Source organism: Ursus arctos, unplaced genomic scaffold, assembly GCF_023065955.2.
Source record: "Ursus arctos isolate Adak ecotype North America unplaced genomic scaffold, UrsArc2.0 scaffold_9, whole genome shotgun sequence".
Taxonomy (NCBI): domain Eukaryota; kingdom Metazoa; phylum Chordata; class Mammalia; order Carnivora; family Ursidae; genus Ursus; species Ursus arctos.
Window position 1 is genome coordinate 66,692,675 of NW_026623111.1, and position 19,217 is coordinate 66,711,891.

General features: G+C 40.1%; 1 protein-coding gene across 2 annotated transcripts in view; it reads left to right on the top strand.

The window, feature by feature from the left end:
* The window catches only part of ARHGAP24 (Rho GTPase activating protein 24), a 484,560-nt gene that overhangs the window by 178,875 nt on the left and 286,468 nt on the right, over positions 1 to 19,217 (top strand). The window lies entirely within an intron of this gene.

Consider the following 19,217-nt stretch of genomic DNA (forward strand, 5'->3'; position numbering starts at 1 on the left):
ATTATTATATTATTTTGTTTGCCTCTTTTCTTCTAAGAAATCAAAAACAATATTCAAATTTCCCTATTCCAACAACCTGGCTCAAGTAGGCAGTGAAATAAATATTTGCCAAATCAAAATATGAGTAAACTAATGAATGTGTAAGTGAATAGAAGTGATTCAACAAAGCTTGTGGATGAGGAAACTGGGAGCTATAAATAAACAGAGCCTCTTGCTGCAGCCTTTCATGTTGGAGCTCTGAGTAGAAGGCATCCATTTCTGTTAAGAGGGCACTTCTTTTCCTTCTGAAGTTTTCCAAAAACACTTTTTACATGCTCCAGTATAGTTGAACCTTGAACAATAGGGGTTAGAACCACCCAGGTACACTTATATATGGATTTTTTTCAATAAATACAGGACAGTACTATAAATATATTTTTATGAGTTTTTAATAATTTCTTTTCTCTAGTTTACTTTATCGTAAGAATACAGTATATAACACACTGAACACAAAATACATGTTAATCGACTATATGTTATCAGTAAGCCTTCTGGTCAACAGTAGGCTATTAGTAGTTCAGTTTGGGGGAGCCAAAACTATATGCAGATTTTTGACTGCGTGGGAGGTCAGCACCCCAAGCCCTCATATTGTTCAAGGGTCAACTGTATATTTATGCAGTTGAAAGGGGAATTTCTGTAGAACTTTTCTTACACGGACTTCTATGGTTGGGAAATGATGGAGACTAGGATTGCCTAGGTAAAAAATGAGTACCTGCTGGTGCCTCGAGTAAAAGGGAGAATGTGCTGCAAATCTGCCTCTGAACAAATACAGAAAAGTCTCTTGAGAAAGGTCCAAGATACCTCCAAAGACCCAGGATCAGAGATAAATGCTTTTCCCCATTTAAGGGGTAGAGTTACCAACTTTCAACATATTCCATCTTTTGGGGCCCAAGCTTTGTAGTGAAACTTTAACCTATGGGAAGATGAATGAGTTTAATAAGCACACAGCACAGTTTTCCATTCCTAATGAGGAAGCAGGCTCAGAAAACTTTTCGCCCATCAGGAGCCATTCTGCTGTTATTCTGATGTGTTTTAATGTATATAAATGAATCAGAAACCATGTGGATTGAATTTCTACTAAAAATACTTGGCCTATTGCATAAAGAGAAAGATCACTGGACACAAATATGAGTGGAGCTGGAATGAGCTAGAGAGGGGAGATGTTTAATTAAGCCATATTGTGGCAAGATGAGATCTTTCAATTTCTGGCCATAAAACTCTTGCTTGTGAATTTCCTTTTAGCGTGTACTTTCTTTTCATCTAGCCGTCCTCTAGAAATGTGCAAATGGTTTCTCAACTGGGACTTCATAACTGGAACTTCATAACTTCGTTTTCGTCATAGCATGGTTTATACACAGTTATCACAATGGAGACACCAAATGGGAGGGACTGTTTTGAGTATCCTCCCCCACCCACCCCACCCACCCCACCCTTGGTTGAAGTTACAGAGGTTGATCTTGGCAGTGAGTTCAGGTAGAGTCTTTCCCATTTGCTGCTCGATTATTGCTCTGTATCAGCTGGCAAATCTTGGCTATCGAGTCAGCTGACCCATCTGTTGGAGCAGTGAGTTTTGGTGCCAAACAGACAAGGAAGGCAGACTCGTGGTTCCAGCTGGGCTCTGGTGGTCCAGGAAGAAATGGCCTCGTGGATTTCTCCATGGCAAGGAAACATTTGCTGCTGAGCGTTGTTTGGAATGAGGGAAAACTTTATTTAAAAACATTTGGAAAGTGGAAATGGAAAATAAAGAATTGCAGCATTCAGAGGCTAGCTGCTCTCTGTGTATAATTAAATATTTCCCCTGCTGGGTGTTTATTTTCATTATGTCTGGTAGTTTGATGTTCTGCAACCATAATGCTGTAATGGCACGCTATCTTTCCTAATACGTTGAATTTACGTCATCCTTTCTCTAAGGGCACTTGTAAACATTCGGTTCACTGCTTTCTGGACTTTGAGGAGTGTGAGTTTTACCCTTAGGAAGCTGGTCAGTGGCCATGGCATGGTTTTGACAGAACAAGCTGGAGAAGAGGTTTTCCTTTAATAAGATAAAGATGAGCTTATGCAAGGCGCATGTGCAGTGTGTAGCAGCTGTGTTGCCCTCTGCGCTTCTTTTTGTTTAAGCTCTACCTCCCTTTACTGGCCTGGGTTCGAAGATTTGGAACAATTCAACCCCCTTCGTAGCTAGACAGAGAGCCCTTAAGGCATTCCTACACACTTAGGAATGCAGGTTCCTTTAAAGGATGAACACCGTTTATTGTATAATTCTTAAAATTTAGTACTATTTCATCCTCATTTTAGAGCTGGGTTTTAGTTACTTTTTATGATTTTGTTTTAATTACTTCATGGTGTAGGAAATGAAATTTTCCTGTGTACTTTTCTTCCCTCCTCTGCTTCTCATCCAGTGTTTTTCTCTCTGGCCTTCTGTTCTGTTCTAAGAATGCATTTTCAGGAAGGGTGTGAAAGAGAAAGAAGAAAGAAATCTCCAAGTCAGACAGGGAGAGCTGGAAAAGTGCTTAGAGAACATTTTAGTACAGCTATTTCACTTTCCCAGTGGGGATGTGTGAGCACGCAGAGGCTGACTTGCCTTGAGTCACTCTGAGAATTGATGACAAACTTGGTCTAGTGCATTTAGTCACTTCAAGTCAGAGTCTTTGCCCTTACAACTGTAGGAGCCATATTTTTAGAATCCCCAAATTTGGTTTCCTGGTCAGGCAATGCACCAAAAAAAAAAATGTTAATTTACTCATGTAGAAAAGACTTAGAAAGGTTTATAAAATCATACTTTGTTGGACGTGCCTGGGTGGCTCAGTCAGTCAAGCGTCCGACTCTTGATTTCGGTTCAGGTCATGATCTCGGGGTCATGGGATAGAGCCCCGCATGAAGCCTCATGCTGAGTGTGGAGCCTGCTTAAGATTCTCATCCCCCGAGCCTCTCTCTTCCCCCCGCTCATGCTCTCTCTCTAAATAAAAAAAATCATATTTGTTGCATAGCTTATATTTAATGGAAATGATAGCATCATAAGAAATCTGCACTGACTGAAAATCTGGGATAATTTGCTGCTGTTTTTGTTAATGCCCAGAACCTCATGCTGTCTTATCCTTGCCTGGGTTCCAAGCCTACCCAGCAAGTTAATGGCGTCTGGACTAAAGCCCCAGTCTACTGACCAAGCCACGGTTCTCAATCTTTAGCATTCATCAGAACTGTTTGAAAAGCTGATTCAGTAGGTCTGGTGTAAAGCCCTAAAATGTGCATTTCCCATACTGTTCCGAGATACTGTTGGTAGTGTGGGACCAGTGATCACACTTTTTTTTTTTTTAAAGATTTTATTTATTTATTTGACAGAGACAGCCAGCGAGAGAGGGAACACAAGCAGGGGGAGTGGGAGAGGAAGAAGCAGGCTCCCAGCGGAGGAGCCCGATGTGGGGCTCGATCCCATAAGGCTGGGATCACGCCCTGAGCTGAAGGCAGACGCTTAACCGCTGTGCCACCCAGGCGCCCCCAGTGATCACACTTTTATGAACCACTGCTCTAGCAGAAATAGTAGATTTCATTTATCTTACTGTCAGCCTAATTAAAAGGGATTAAGCAGGCAAATGCAACTAGTCTTGCTGAACAGCCCCTTGTAGTATTAAACTCAGACCATTTGTACTTGCTTCTTAAAAAAGATTACATGAATTGTGTCGTTTTATCATTTATCCCAGAATAATACAAAATCTCTTGGACTGATGTGTGGTTGTAATAATAATATTATGTCTTTCTTCGTTCTTTAGTAAACAAATACATATATACCTTACCTACATCAACTTCCCTTTAAAGTTGTCACAGCCAGTGCCATTTTGCACATTTTATATTTGCACATTTTATATGAAAAAGCTGAGCCTCCTCTAAGACCATGAAGGACTTAAAATCGCACAGCTCCTAAGTGAAGAGATGGTGGGGATTAGAACTCAGTTTTTCTGACTCCAAGTCCTATGTTCTTCTGACATCTTAATAGTGAAAATCAATGGGTTAAGGGCACCTCTCATTGTCATGTAAAATGTGTCCTTCTGCATAATATTGGCTATGCAGGATTTATGAGGATTAACCTCAGAAACCCTGAAGGAATTACTCACATTCCAACACTCTTATAACCATCTGAATGCACCGGAAGGATCTGCCTTGAGGTAGCCTTTTTGTTACTGTTTGAGAATTCCTAATGGTTGTTGTGGACAAAAACAAAGCCAAAAATAGCCACGCCCAGAAATGTGCATCTCGCCAATTAGAGTTGCTTGGGTTACTCACAGGCGCTAAGAGGGCGTCCACAACAATTTGTAATCAGAGAGTTAGGCTGAGAAGTCTTCATGGAGGTTATTCTTGAGCATTGACATGGTTCACAGTAGAGGAGGACACAGCCATTCTGGTGAGGGAAAGAAGGGAAGGAAAGGTTGGTGAGCCTCCTTCCTTGGCAGAGGTGGAGACTGAAAAGCTGCATGGAGCAGAAAGATGAGGGTGATTCTACATGAGAGGCCAGTTGAAAAACCAAGATGTCCTTGCCCTTGAGATACTCAACTAAGACAGTAGTGAATATAATCAGGGCTTCCCTAATGGAAGTGAGGCAAGAGTTCAAATAAGAAATGCAAATTGTATCACCTCCCCTTACTGGTCCTAAGTGTTTTCTGTAGGAAAGTGTGCTTGCAGAGGGATTTGCCATGCATCTTGCAGTTGTGGGAAGTGACCTTAGCAGGTCAGGATGATCTGAAAGTAGCTGGCAGAATGTTACATCCGTTAGTGTGTGCGAAACTCCAGATACCGTACTGACCGAAGGAATCTGCAAAGTTCTGTGACAGACTGGACCCTGGGGGAATCATTTCTGGATATTCTTCAGGAGAAAATGTGCTGTACTATTTAAAGTTGATGAGACCAACCTTTGCCAACTGACAGATGCTGCCAGTAGAAACTTCCAGCTCCTGGACAAGTGACGGTGGTGAGCCTATGGAGTGAGTACACTTATTGAAGGACTCAGTAATGACTCTGAAGTCTGGCCTTTGCTTCACTTGACATTATGTTGAGCTTGAACTGGCTTGTGGCTCACCTCATTTGCTGAAGCAAAGCTGCCTCAGTGTTTAAACATGCCTCTGATGTTTACATGGTCCTGTCTACCCAGAGTCATCATACAGGATGGGTAGAGCCAATGCTATTCACGCATAATTACGTTTGCTTTGAAATGCCTATCAGGCTCCCACTCTGAACCTCAGAGACTGCAGTGATATCCTGCATACAGTCCTCATTTTGTGGCCCTATTTCCCACTGTTAAGTAAAAGCTGCCTGGAAGACCCCAAAATTAAAATGGAGAAGTAATGAAAAGAGTTTCCTAAGTTACAAATAACTGATGATGATTATAAAATTGATGGTAAGTTTTCATTGCATAATTTGATTGATATGGCAGTTATCATAGCAGCCTTGAACAGAATGCTCTTGTGAACAAGATAATTTATCTCACTGAGTCTGTTTCTGCATAAATATTTTAAAATGAAAGGCATAATAAATCTGTCCATAGCGTATACACAGTGGGCTGCCAAACCTGCCACCTGTTTAAGGTTTTAATGAACCGTTCTGCATTCAACAAAAAGCCATATCAAATTAATGTTGACATTTTGCTTTGCTTCTGCCTTTCATATTCCAGAAACTCTGAGAGATCATTTTGCAAAAATTCTCTAAATGGAGCAACAGTGATCTTTTTATTAGAATTAACAACAAGCTCCCCCAGAATTCACAGTTATATCTGCAGCTCCACTGGGGCTTGGAGTTGGGGAGTTGGGCGCAGAGTTCAGAGAGTCAGAACCCAGTGAAGTGGGAAAAAAAGCACTGGACAAGGAGTCAAGAAACCTAAATGTTCGTGTTGGTTCTCTGACTGTTATCTGGTGGCCTTTTGGCTCCCGAGGATCAATTGCTGGAACATTCAATGCACGTACTAGGTCTGGGGCTGGCGAGGGCAAAGAGCAGGGTCAGGAGTAAGATCAGACGGTCTGGTGTGAGAGCGGGACAGACATGCCTATTTATCTCCAAAAGTCTTGCTGAGGCAGAGTAATGTCATCTTGTTCCCTAAACATATTGCGCTTTAATTCTGTCAAAAGAAGTAGTTGTTTTGACATAAAATGATATGTTAAGGAAAGGGTTTTCATATTTCCTATCCAGTGTCATTACAAGACACAGGTGCCCGTGGACCTTGAAAAATGGTAGCGCAATAAAGAGGGACATGGAGAGCCGCTGCCTCCTGGAGGCTAGAAGGGGAGGCTTCAGCCTCATGGCATGGAAGTGCTTTTACTGGGGCAGAGCAGAGCACTCCTGTTGGGGCAAAATGGTGCTTTTGTGCAGGCTTTTTATAACAGGCGGCTTTGCGCCTGCACAGCAACGATATCCTCAAATCAAGAAGCTGGGATTAAATAAAGGTCATTAGCAAAAGACACACGTGGAGGTCATTGCTTTGCCTTCTGCTCTGGCCTTCTCTCTCCATCCCCCTCACAACATCTTAATGAGATTTTAATCCTCCATTTTTATGTTAGCATGATTATACACAGAGATTTATCTTGTACTCCTGACCTTGGCCCGCAGTCCACCTTTCATATGCATATTTGGGGGTGGAGGGGATTCAAGTTGGCCACCCAACCTAGTTAGGCACACAGTCTGAGTCTCCCTGCTGTCCCTGAGAGTGACAGCCAGGCAACAATGGACTTAATTAGCCGATTTCACATTCGGTGTGTATTTTCCAGCGAGCCTTTGGACCTGGCAGGTCACTGACGATGCATCCTTTCCTTCTGCGGCTGCTACCATGGCTGCTCTTGATGGTGAAGTGAGTTGTTAAGCATAAACTGTTGTGCGTCCTCTGATAATACTTCACTGGTAAAAGCCCATTCATCTTTTCATTTAATAGTGACCCCTCGAAATGTATACCATGTTCTAGAGAATACATGGCGTGACAGCATCTGGAGAAGTATCCAGACCCATTGGCATCCACGACAATGGAGATAATTTCTTCACAGAAATTGCCTCTGTACCCTTACATCTGTTAAGACGCGTCCTGGGTCTTACTGGTCTCTGGCCCTCAGTTCACAAATTTTCTATCTTCTCCACCCATTCTCACCGAACTGCAGTGCCTCCTTTCAAGACATATGAATATTTAACCGCTCCTCCTTATCCTGCCCGGAGTCACAGTCTCAACAGTTATGCACCATGCTGGGATGGCACGAGAAACCCTCTTACTTGCATTCCAGAAAAAGTGACCTTGAGCCTGGTCAAGGATGTCAGAACACAGGGTTCTTTCTCTGAGAGTCTCAACAGTGTCTGTGCCTGTGGCTTCTCCTTCAATTCTTCTCTCCCATTAAAGGTCCTAGTTTATCTTCTTTTTTTAAGCATACTTAGAAGTGGAAATAAGGAACAGATAAGAGGAAATATATTGCTTCTGCATAATTGGACCTTCTGTCATATTTTTGGTCTAAGGCTTTTGTGCTTTACTACTCATTTGGAGTTTTTCCTCTCTGACTCTACTCCCTTCCAAGGAGATGAAAACGTCCTTCCAGGGGTCCCAGTGTGGCATGGCCATGAGCCAGTGAAGAAGTTTGGGAAAAGTGCATCATTAATACCTCTATCATCCAGGTATAATTATCTCCAGTACTATAAATCTGGTTAATATGAGCATTACCCAGACTCTCTGGACTGATTAAACAGGCCATTGACGAGAAACAACTGACATCCAATCTGAAATTTGTGAGGTAAATGTTGTTTTTTCATGTTTCAGGGTGAATCAAGATTCAGAGAAGTTAGGTGACTAACCCAGAGTTACACAGGTAATAAGTGGCAGAGGTGAAGTAAAAATCGAAGTATTCTGACGTCAAGCCCGTGTGCATTATTCTCCATTTGTATGGCTGGCTATAAGACTGCATATGTCATGAGTTTGGACTTACATTTTGGGTTTCATGAGCGTAGCAGTCCCCTCTAACAAGAATGAGGCCATTTCAGTGATGAGCCTTCCTCTTTATATTTCCCTGATGGTTTCCTAAAAATAAAGTGGCAAATACTATAGTGGGGGGATGGGGAGGACTTTTAGAGCACAGCTAGTTTAAAGGGTCATCTTGGCATCCAGGAGTGGGTCTTGCCTGGAATACCAGTGCTTTTACAGAAGAATTACCACAGAATTTTCTCTAAATTCAATGGGACAGCCTTCAAATATATAGAAAAGCTCCTAGTATAATTTTAAGATTTGAAACTAACATGCCATCCTAAGTCTTCCCAAATCTTGTTTTCTGAGAATGTCTAAACCCATTTTTTAAAAAATGAGACAATGAGATTAAATAAGAATGTGTGTATTGTGCTATAAGTAGCCATTCGGGCCAGCTGACTCCAGCATGAGCGACTTGACAATCCTATGACTCAAGTGTAATTTGAGGTCCCCGATGAACAGAGATTTCTGGTTTTGTTTCAGATGCCAGCAGTTTTTCTCCTTGTTTCTTTCTCCAAGAAACACCACAAACCTAACCACATAATGAACAGCATTTGATACAATTAAACATGATGTAAGTTCAAGAAAGCCTTTGCTAACTCATATGACATTCATCAATCCACTCCCCTCCCAAGGGCTACATCCTGTTTGGAACATCGGAGCTAGTTGTGGCTGGTCAGTAGAAGATAACAGCTGCATTGAGCTCTCTGAATGCATCTGGAAATCACAAGCTCACCCCAGAGAGTGCCCAATTTTTCTAGGAAAGACGCCAAAGAATTTATATGTATGAAACTTAAATGCAACGATTCGGAAAAATCTGTGTACTCAGATTCCCTCTGCAAAATCACAACAGGTTAACAGTGCTTACATGATCTTCACGGGGGAAATTGAATTGTTCAAGTTAGGGAGAAGTTGTAGATCAGCCTTGTTAATATGTGTCTTACATTCATTCCTTTATTTACATGGAAATGGTACTTTCAATTCAATAACAAAATGCTTTCTTATAGGAAGGTAGGGAAAAATAAAGACTGTAGCTAAGATTTGTTGAGTACTTACTATGCATTGGGTGACCTTCAGAATGATTTATATGGAGTATATATTATAATCCTTAAAGCACTCCTAGAGTGTAGGTACTACTATTATCCTCATTTTTTAGATAGAGAAACTGGGGCAAAGTTAAGACACTTGCCCCAAATCAAGAAATACTATAGAGCCCAATTCAAATCAGTCTGTCTGACTCAGGTCTGGGCTCTTAAGCCGCTCGTTACACTCTGCTCTAAGTAGGATCTATTTCAGGAAGCAGTCACCAAGCTGAGTTGGACAGTGACCTCTAAGTACCAGTACCAGCGGTCCCCTGCCACTGCATTAAAAACAAAAGTGTACGTGAATGTAACTTAGCCACAGAAGGACAGCTATTCCTGATTACCTGTATTGTGTGACCTCACAGTTATACCAACAGAGTGCTTTAATTTGAAAATAGTATGCTGGAGTGCCTGCGTGGCTTGGTCGATTGAGTGCCCCGAGTCTTGATTTCAGCTCAGATCTTGATCTTAGGGTCATGAGTTCAAGCCCCATGTGGGACTCCACATTGAGCTCCACATTGGGCTCTGCATTGGGCTCTGCATTGGGCTTGAAGCCTACTTTTAAAAAATTGTATGCTAATTTACTGTATTACCAGGAAGCTTAATATCTAACTTGAACGAGAATAGAGTGGTTTGCGGTCCCTCAGACCTCTGCATTTTCCCGAAGCAGAGGCAGTGAGGCTTCATCCTATGAACCGTATAGAATGAGCTGAGGAAAATCGAAGACAGCCATCCTGAGGCTTCCAGCTCCAGTGACTTTCTCACATGGCCACAATGCAGATCACCATGCATTAGTTTGGGGAAAAGCAAGAAGAGAGGTGGTAGAGATGCTTTGGAAATGCAGAATCATCAGTTTAGCCTCCAGAAACAGAATTCAAGAAGTTGCCTTTCAAGGAATACAGAAGTTCAGTGTTGGAGTTGAATACTCAAGAGAAAAATATTCCTGCCGCTTTATGTGGTTCTTTGAACCTTGCCTGCACAGCACATTTACCTCCTCTTGATAGACCTTCAGAAGCAGGCACCGGGAAAACTACATTATCCTAACAGTGTTGGACTTGGGGCAAAGGAGACAGGGTAGAGAGAACTTTCTCCCTCTAAAACTACTCCTCCAAGAAGCAGTATCATTACTCCTGTTTCTCATCAGTGTAACCAGTGCATCTCATGCTTATCCGCTTCATTAAGCACTTTTAAAGACATATAATGAGTATTTGGTTATGAATCTCCCATCGCATTGCCAGAAATGATCTCTCCCCCTTCTCTGCCTGCTACATTCCAAGAAATGAGGGAAAATGATAGGTTTCTGTATCTATGCTGATCCTGAGATTAAGGTTCAAATATTGAATGAGCCAAACTTCTCACTTCCCCTGACTTCATTACCAGTTCTTACCTCCCTCAATTTTGTGTGTGTGTAGGGAATGTGTTGGGTGGGAGACAGGGAGAGAGAGAGAGAGGGAGAGAGAGATTGAGGTAATAGGAGGCATGAGTCTTGCTAATAATAAAAAGTTAGTTCTTACAACTTGGGGTATGTTGAGAAGAATGGCAGGGGAGGGAACCTATATTATTTCCATTAAAAAAACTCCCCGTCTGTCAGCACATGCTTGCATAAATTCTCTCACACATTGTAATGTTATGGAATGATGAAATTCTATCCCTGCCTTTGAAGGTTATTGATATAGAGAAAACTGCTCTTAAAACCTCATTTTATTGTTGGCTCTATACAAAAACCTAGACCATGATCTTTCAATTGTTTGATCTTTTAATTGCTCATTTAACTCTTAACTCATTTACTTATTTAAAAAAGTATTTGAGGGGCGCCTGGGTGGCACAGCGGTTAAGCATCTGCCTTTGGCTCAGGGCGGGATCCCAGGGTCCTGGGATCGAGCCCCACATCAGGCTCCTCTGCTATGAGCCTACTTCTTCCTCTCCCACTCCCCCTGCTTGTGTTCCCTCTCTCGCTGGCTGTCTCTATCTCTGTCGAATAAATAAATAAAATCTTTAAAAAAAAAAAAAGTATTTGAGTGGGGTGCCCTGGTGGCTCAGTCGGTTATGCGTCCGACACTTGATCTCAGCTCAGGTCTTAATCTCAGGGTTGTGCGTTCAAGCCCCACATTGGGCTCCACGCTGGGTGTGAAAACTACTTAAAAAAAAAAAACCAAAAAAACGTATTTGAGCTAATTTATATGAAAACATGGCTTCTATTGGATTAGGTATCCTAGTTTATTTGAAAATATTTTGAAGTTGTTTTACTTTGTAATTTTAACACATTACCTTGTTAAATATATTTTAATGTGATTTAAAAAAAAACACATAACATGAGATCTACTCTCCAGTTTTGAAGCATACATTATTGTTAACTATGTACAATGTTGTATGGTTGATCTCTGGAACTTTCTCATTTTGCATTGCCTGAAACTCTATATCCATTAAACAGCAACTTTCCATTTCACCTCCCCATAAACTCTGGAAATGACTGTTCTCCTTCCTTCTTCTATGAGTTTGAGTACTTTAGATACCTGATATAAATTGAATCACATAGTATTTGTCCTTCTGTGACTGGCTTATTTCGCTTACCATAATGTCCTGAAGGTTCATCCATGATGTAGTGTATGACAGAATTTCCTTCTTTTTTAAGGCTGAATAATATCCCATTGTGTGTATGTACCACATTTTCTTCATCCATTTATTTGTCAATGGACATTTAGATTGTTTTCACTTCTTGGCTGTTCTAAGTAATACTTCAGTGAACGTGCAAGTGCAAATATATCCCTGAGGTCCTGTTTTCACGTCTTTTGGTGTGATTGCTGGATCATATGGTAGTTCTATTTTTAATTTTTCAGGAGCCTCTATACTGTTTGCTGTAATAACTATATCATTTTCCATCCCTACCAACAGTGCACAAGGGTTCCAGTTTCTCCACATCCTTTCCAACGCTTGTTATTATTATTATTTTTCTTTTTTTAAATAATGACCATCCCGACAGGTATGAGGTGGTAGGAGGTAATAGCTCATTGTGGCTATAGTTTCTGCTTCTCTGATGATTAGTGATAAAACATATTGCATTTTAATTTTTTTAAAGTTTAAAAATTTCGACTATGTCCAGAGAATAAATCCTGGTATACTACCTAAAAATCTCTGCTCGCTGAGTCATTTATTCTGTGACATGAGAAATGGGCTTGTGCTTGAAACCGAATGGCCTTCTCAGCCTGACTCCTGTGCTGTAGAAGATTGAGAAATACAGGGCTCATTTCATTTTGTGCTACTTACTGGTTTCTGGTCCCAAGGTCAATGCTATATATTTTAGTTTTTGCTACAATTGCAGCTGAATTCCAGGTGTTGTTTTATGTTTCTGTTATCTATCATTGCATAGTAAACTATTCCCAAACTTAGAGGCTTTAAAATAACAACCATTTTTCTATATCTCATGATTTCGTGGGTCAGAAATTTGGGCAGGGTTTGGATAGACAATTCTTTTGCTGCAATTGACAGCAAGTGCGGTCACTTGGTATTCATTGGTGGATGAGCTGGTCTACTGGGTTTGGGACAGCTTTGCTCACCTTGGTACAGACAAGCTGGACTCAAACATGGCTGTTGACTGGAGCACCTATGTGTGAACTTTCTAGCATGGCTGTCTCAGAATAGCTGTAGATGTTTTTTTTTTTCTTTTTAAAAATTAAAAAAAAAAGATTTATTTATTTATTTGACAGAGAGAGTGAGAGGGCACAAGCAGGGAGAGCAGTAGAAGGAGAGGGAGAAGCAGACTCCCGCTGAGCAGGGACACCCCCCCCCCCAATGCGGGGCTCAATCCCAGGATCCTGGGATCATGACCTGAGCCAAAGGCAGATGCTTAACTGATTGAGCCACCTAGGTGCCCCAGCTGTAGATTTTCATCGAAGATCAGGGATCCCAGAAAGTGTCCCAATAGACTGTCCTGTACACAGACATTGACACGGACTCAAAGCAGTTATAGAGCTCACCTGTATTTAAGGGAAAGGCCAAGCACTTCACATCTTGATAGAAAAAATGTCAAAGAATTTGTACCCATGTTTAATACACCACATATGGTATAAGGAATAATAATGAGTCAATAAGGAATAAAGGAGATAGAGAAAATATCTATTAGAGAAAAATCCACTATAATTTGTTTTGTTTCTAAAGTTCCACATATGAGTGAAATCATACAGTATTTGTCTTTGATTGACTTATTTGGCTTAAGAAACAAAACAAATGAACAAAGGAACAGAGAGAGAGAGAGAGCGAGAGAAGCAAGCCAAGAAACAGACTCTTAACCATAGAAAACAGACTGATGGTTACCAGAGGGGAGGTGGGGGGGATGGGCTAAATAGGTGATGGGGATTAAAGAGGGCACTTGTGACAAGCACCAGCTGTTGTACGGAGGGGTTGGGTCGCTGTGTACACCTGAAACACATATTACAATGCATATTAACTAACTGGAATTTAAATAAAAACTTAAGAAAAATACACTCAGATTATAATGTAAAAACGTATTAAGTTCAGAGTGTGAAGTAAATATGCTCTATTATCAAACCTCTTTTAGGTAACAAACTTGCATAAACTTAGGAACTTTACTTGTATTTTTCCAGAGGAAGTCATGACAAAGACTGGTTTATCAGGAAAATCGAACCCCTGATGACTGCTTGTATCAATGTGACTTTTTTTTCTTTTTTCTTTTTTTTAAAAAGATGTTATTTATTTATTTGAGAGAGAGCAAGAGAGAGCGTGAGCATGAGCTGGGAGGCGGGAATGGGGGGGGGAGGCGGGAATGGGGGGGAGGCGGAAGCAGACTTCCCACTGAGCAGGGAGCTCGACCTGGGGCTTGATCCCAGGACCTGAGACCATGACCTGAGCCGAAGGCAGACGCTTAACCAACTGAGCCACCCAGGGGCCCCTACTGATGTGACACTTAATGAAAGCTCCCAAATTAACTTCTAGAGAGATCTAGTATTGGAAAAGTTTACCCAGAATATCTTGCAACAATATTTATAGGCTATAGAGCAATGTGTATGAGATAGATGCTGTCTCCTATTTCTCTTTGTGAAGAATGCCTTGCCTACATAAAACAAGTCCCAAAGCCTGATTGGTTATTGAAAAGGAGAGCCTAACTTGTGAAGTCCAAATGTACTTTTGGAACTTTAACACGCCTCTATTCCCTAGATCCTAAACTGGTGTGGAGAGTACTTTAAAGGAAGAGGATAAGATTTTCACTAAAATTATTGTATTATATCAGTCAATTAGTCTTCTCTGCATCAGACATTTGACCAGCAGATATGGGCATTGCAAATATTTTAAGAGAGATTGCCACTAGAAAGTGGGCAAAAGAACCCTGTCCTGATGTAGAAATCTTTCCATTAACCTTTTTGAACCTTTGTCAGGTGTTTCCCCTTTTCAATGTAGAGGTAGGATTGGGGGAAAGGGCCATGTATTCACTAGCTTCTAGAAAAATTTCCCAATCTCCAATTAGATAGATGGAAGATAGATAGATAGATAGATAGATAGATTGACTGATGATTTCAATTAAAATATTTGTTTAGGGAGAAATTAGTAGGAAGAAGTTTTGGAATTTCCTAGATGGTCCTTAGTTTGGGAAACAGGTTAGATTGGTGCAGTAACTGATTTACTTATTTGTTTATTTATACATAGCTTTGGCTTTTCCTTAAGTCCTGGGAAACTGTAGGATAGGTCATAGGAGAGACTCACCGTGATGTTAATGCGGGAGCGACTTGGACGTCAACCAGGCGGTGTAGGAAGAAGGGGATTCGGAGTCGGGCTGACAGTGCACACGTAGAGAACCTCACGGAGTCTATTGTCAACCAAACGTAAGCCCCAGGAGAACAGGAGCTTCATCTGCCTCTCTCGTGGTGGTATGCCAGGTGCTAGAGCAGGACAATTGTTGTTTGCACGGAAATTTTTGTATTATTACTGAAGATGATGGAAGTACCTGTATTACCTTTTGTAATCTGTAAAGGACTAGAAAATGTACTGTTTGTATACATGCTGAAAAAGTTTTCTTGGCCTTTAAGAAACTGTCACTGATTTTTTCTTTCTCTCTCACTGTGTGTGTGTGTGTGTGTGTGTGTGTGTGTGTGTGTGTGTGTTGTACATACAAATACATAGACACATAAATGCAGTTACATTTACATAACTTTGCATTTTTTGGTTTAGCTTTAGCCTTCAGGCTACAAAGAAAGAGTGTGTTAGACAAGTGTATGCAAATATTAGAGAGTTGTCTTTCGTTTCCTAATTATATAGCTGGATCTTCATGTCAATATTATAATGCAGTCATGATTCTTGTCTTAAATAAATCTTCTCAAGTAATGAATTAGCCCATGTATCATACACAGATACACTGGTCCAGTTTTATACAAGGTATTAAAAGTAAATAACTAATACAAATGCAACATTTAGCTCAGTTAGGGAAACAACAATGAATGTGAAGGTAAAAAAGATATGCCTAATACTGCAAGGTGTATTTTAAGCCCAAACTACAGATTTCTACTTGGGATTTTAGTAGAAGAATTCAACCCCCAGACATCATCTGCACTGTGCGTTCTGAGTATTTTGTATGTAGTTTTTTGCTTATTCTGAATTTTCCATTGTGAGAAGTGAAGTGAAAGAAATCTTATTTCCTACCTTTATCCATCCCTATATAAAAAATTGAAAGATGCTGATACAAGACTGTGCAGTTTGCTGCCACTCTCAAAAGACCATGGCTCATATTCTCTCAGGCCATGGAGTATGCAACAAAAAAGATAAGGTTTATCTTCACCTGAGATGTTTGTCCATAACACGGGCAAGGGGAGGATTTAGCTACTTTCTGGTTCGTTTATCCCCTTGAAAGAGGTTTAACACTGAATCTTATTACCATAGCATAAACAGAATGCCCAGCTGTACCATAGATGGAAAAAAAAAATCTCATCTAAGGTATCTCTTTATAAACTGTTAACCTTCTATTTTGAGCTAAAACCCCATTATCATAACAAGTGTGACTATTAGTGAAGGATTTGTGCTCTATTTGATTGTCACTGATCCCGAAATATTGAAATTAATGTTAAAATTCTGAAGCTAAGTAAATCACACTAAGTCGTTTGATGGGTGATAACAGCAGGAAGTCAAATAAATTAGAGATTGATGTTTTCGAATTAACTACTCTTAGTTAATATTCATTAGAGTAAATCTATTTAATTTCCTCTTAATCAGTTTTATCTGAAAGGGAGCAAATTAATTGGTGTAATACATTATGCAGTGTTTGCTAGTCCCTACCTCCCGTCCCCAACGCACATGGTACTCAAAAGCAAATACAGTTCCATAGAGAAAATACACTGATCAAGTATAACTTGAATTTATTTTCCTGAAGGAAATATATTGACAAAGTTACAAATAATTTAAGGCAACCAAAGGAATGGTCAGTTTCCTCTTCATCTGTGTTTAGCCATACCAGATAAAAGACAGTGTAACATTTTGGAGATAGACTAACATTCCCAGATGTTAGGATGATGGGAAATTTTCAGAATGTATGAGTTAGGTTATGAGTGACAGATCTCATTTAGGGACCAACAGCTTTTTATTTTTATTAAACTGAGTCCTAAAATGCCTCATATTTACATTCCTAAAAGAGTATACATATTGAATGTATTCACTTCATCCTGCTTAATCATCTGCTTTTATTAGAGTGTAACATTCAGGTTGGTAACTTAAGTAATAAGAAGAAAATTTATTTACACAACATTTTACCATCAGAATAAGGAAAAGATGGCTGTATAGCCAAGAAATAGCAACTTTATTTATTTATTTATTTATTTATTTATTTATTTATTTGGGAAGGGGAGCAGAGGGAGAGAGAGAATCTTAAGTAGGCTCCATACCCAGCACAGAGCCCTAGGTGAGACCTGATCTCACAACCCTGAGCTCATGACCTGAGCCAAAATCGAGAGTCAGATGCTTAACCAACTGAGCCACCCAGGCGCTCCAAAATATTGATCTTATTTAGAATGTGATAAGCAGAATGTTTTACTGAATCATCTTAGATTCACAGTTTATGTCCTTCCTGTTGCTAACATATTTCTATTTCCACCTTTAATGCCTGTAAGGCTTTGTGTTATTTTAAGTTAAATTGGCTATCCTTTTATACATTTTTGCATTTTGCATTAAATGGCAATTTTGTTTGCTGGAAAAAGTTCACTGATATCATATGTGCAAGCACTTTATTTCTCAAGCAAATTCTTTCAGCTTAACTCACAACTGGATTGTGCTTATCGTAAATAAAAGTACCCAGCAAATCATTCTCATGGCTAAGGCAGGAGCTGCTCTTTCAGCTGGGTGAAAGCAGGGGTTTCCAGACGACCTGCATGACTTATGTGAAAGGGCACCATGCAGAAATGATGAGACAAGCAGAACATTTATCAAGTTGTTGTGAACCCCCCTGTCTTGCCGATGGAAAAAGAGGCAGTGAAAGGGATGGGTATTGACAGAAGAGTCTTCCAGGTAGGATGTAGTTGGAGTACAGTTTGGGTATAGTTGAGGATGATAATATCAATGGATAATGAATATGCTACAATGGAAAGAGTAAGAAAAATCCCCTTTGAACCATGAGAGGCTATGGACTCTGGGAAACAAACTGAGGGCTTCAGGGGGGAGGGGGGTGGGGGATTGGGATGGCTGGTGATGGGTATTAAGGAGGGCACGTATTGCATGGAGCATTGGGTGTTATATGCAAATAATGAATCATAGAACATTGCATCAAAAACTAAGGATATACTGTATGGTGACTAACATAACATAATAAAAAATTATTATAAAAAAAAAAGAAAAGAAAAATCCCCTTTGAGTTGTAGATGATCATTAGAAGAAAAATCATGACCGACTAGTGAGGAAAAGATCTTACAGTTTTATGTTGTTTTCCAACTCAGTTATTCAACTGGCATGCATTTATGCTATTAACAAACATTTAATTGTTACAAATAGAACTACTTTGTCCTTACCATTGGGCTACATTCTCAAGAGGTTATGAAAAATCATGTCACTCTGTTTCTGTACTCAAGAAGCTTAATGATCTAGCTGTGTACAGAAAAAAAGACATGCATAAAGCCAGTGAACATTACTTAGAATAATACAACACTGCTATGGCAATAAGTTCAGTCATATGGTAAATAGAAAATAGGATAATATAAGTATGTGAATATGTTTTAGAAGTGAGGATAGCAAATGAGATAAAATAGAAATTGGCAGGGCTTTGTGTCTGAGGAAAGGAGTGTGAAGAAGGTAGAGATTGAGCTGTAAGATTGGGTCAAATTTTGAAAACAGAAGGTGACAGGAAGGGCATTGTAGGTTGAGTGAAGAGCAGGACTGAAGTGCAGAAGGTTGACATGGAAATGCTCTGGGTGGGGGTGGAAGGGGTGGGGACAAGCAGGAAAAAGGAAGGGTTCCCTGACCAGAGGTCACAGTAAATGTTGGTAAGTAATTAAAATTGAAGTTAGGAGACCCCAATTTGGAAAAAGCTATAAAACTTGGTAGAAATGCTGAATCATTTTCTAAAAATTATGTTTTAATCTTAATATATTTTCTTAGTCAAACATACACTATTATTTATTAAACGAGGTGTGTGCTTGAGGGGATTGTGAGTGAGGAACAGAAAAGTAGGAAGGGAAGCTCGCCAGCAGTATCTACATTCCTGTTCATTCAGTAAAACTTGGTTATGGTTCTGTCCATTGTGATAATTTATAAGAAAACTCAATTATTTCAGGTTTACAGATATGTCAACATCTTTATCAGTCTGGAACTTACCAGAGAATCTTCATATTAATCATTTGACAAACTGATGGACACATAGAGAGTTAGTAGGATTTTTGTCTCTATGGCTGCCTGAGGAGGAAAGAAGGGCAACCAGGAAACCATGCATATGAATTTTGGTGGGACACAAATAGTCCATAACAAGTGGATTTCTTTTGGGGGGGGGCTACCTCTCCCCATTCCGCACCTCATCCATTCTTCACTTTCTCCCTTTCTAACTTGTCCTTTGGTTGGTATGGAAAAAGGTTTGAATGAGAGACTGTGGCAGGATACACCACTTCAATCTGGCCACTTCCTCATTAATCCTCTTTTTAGATAAG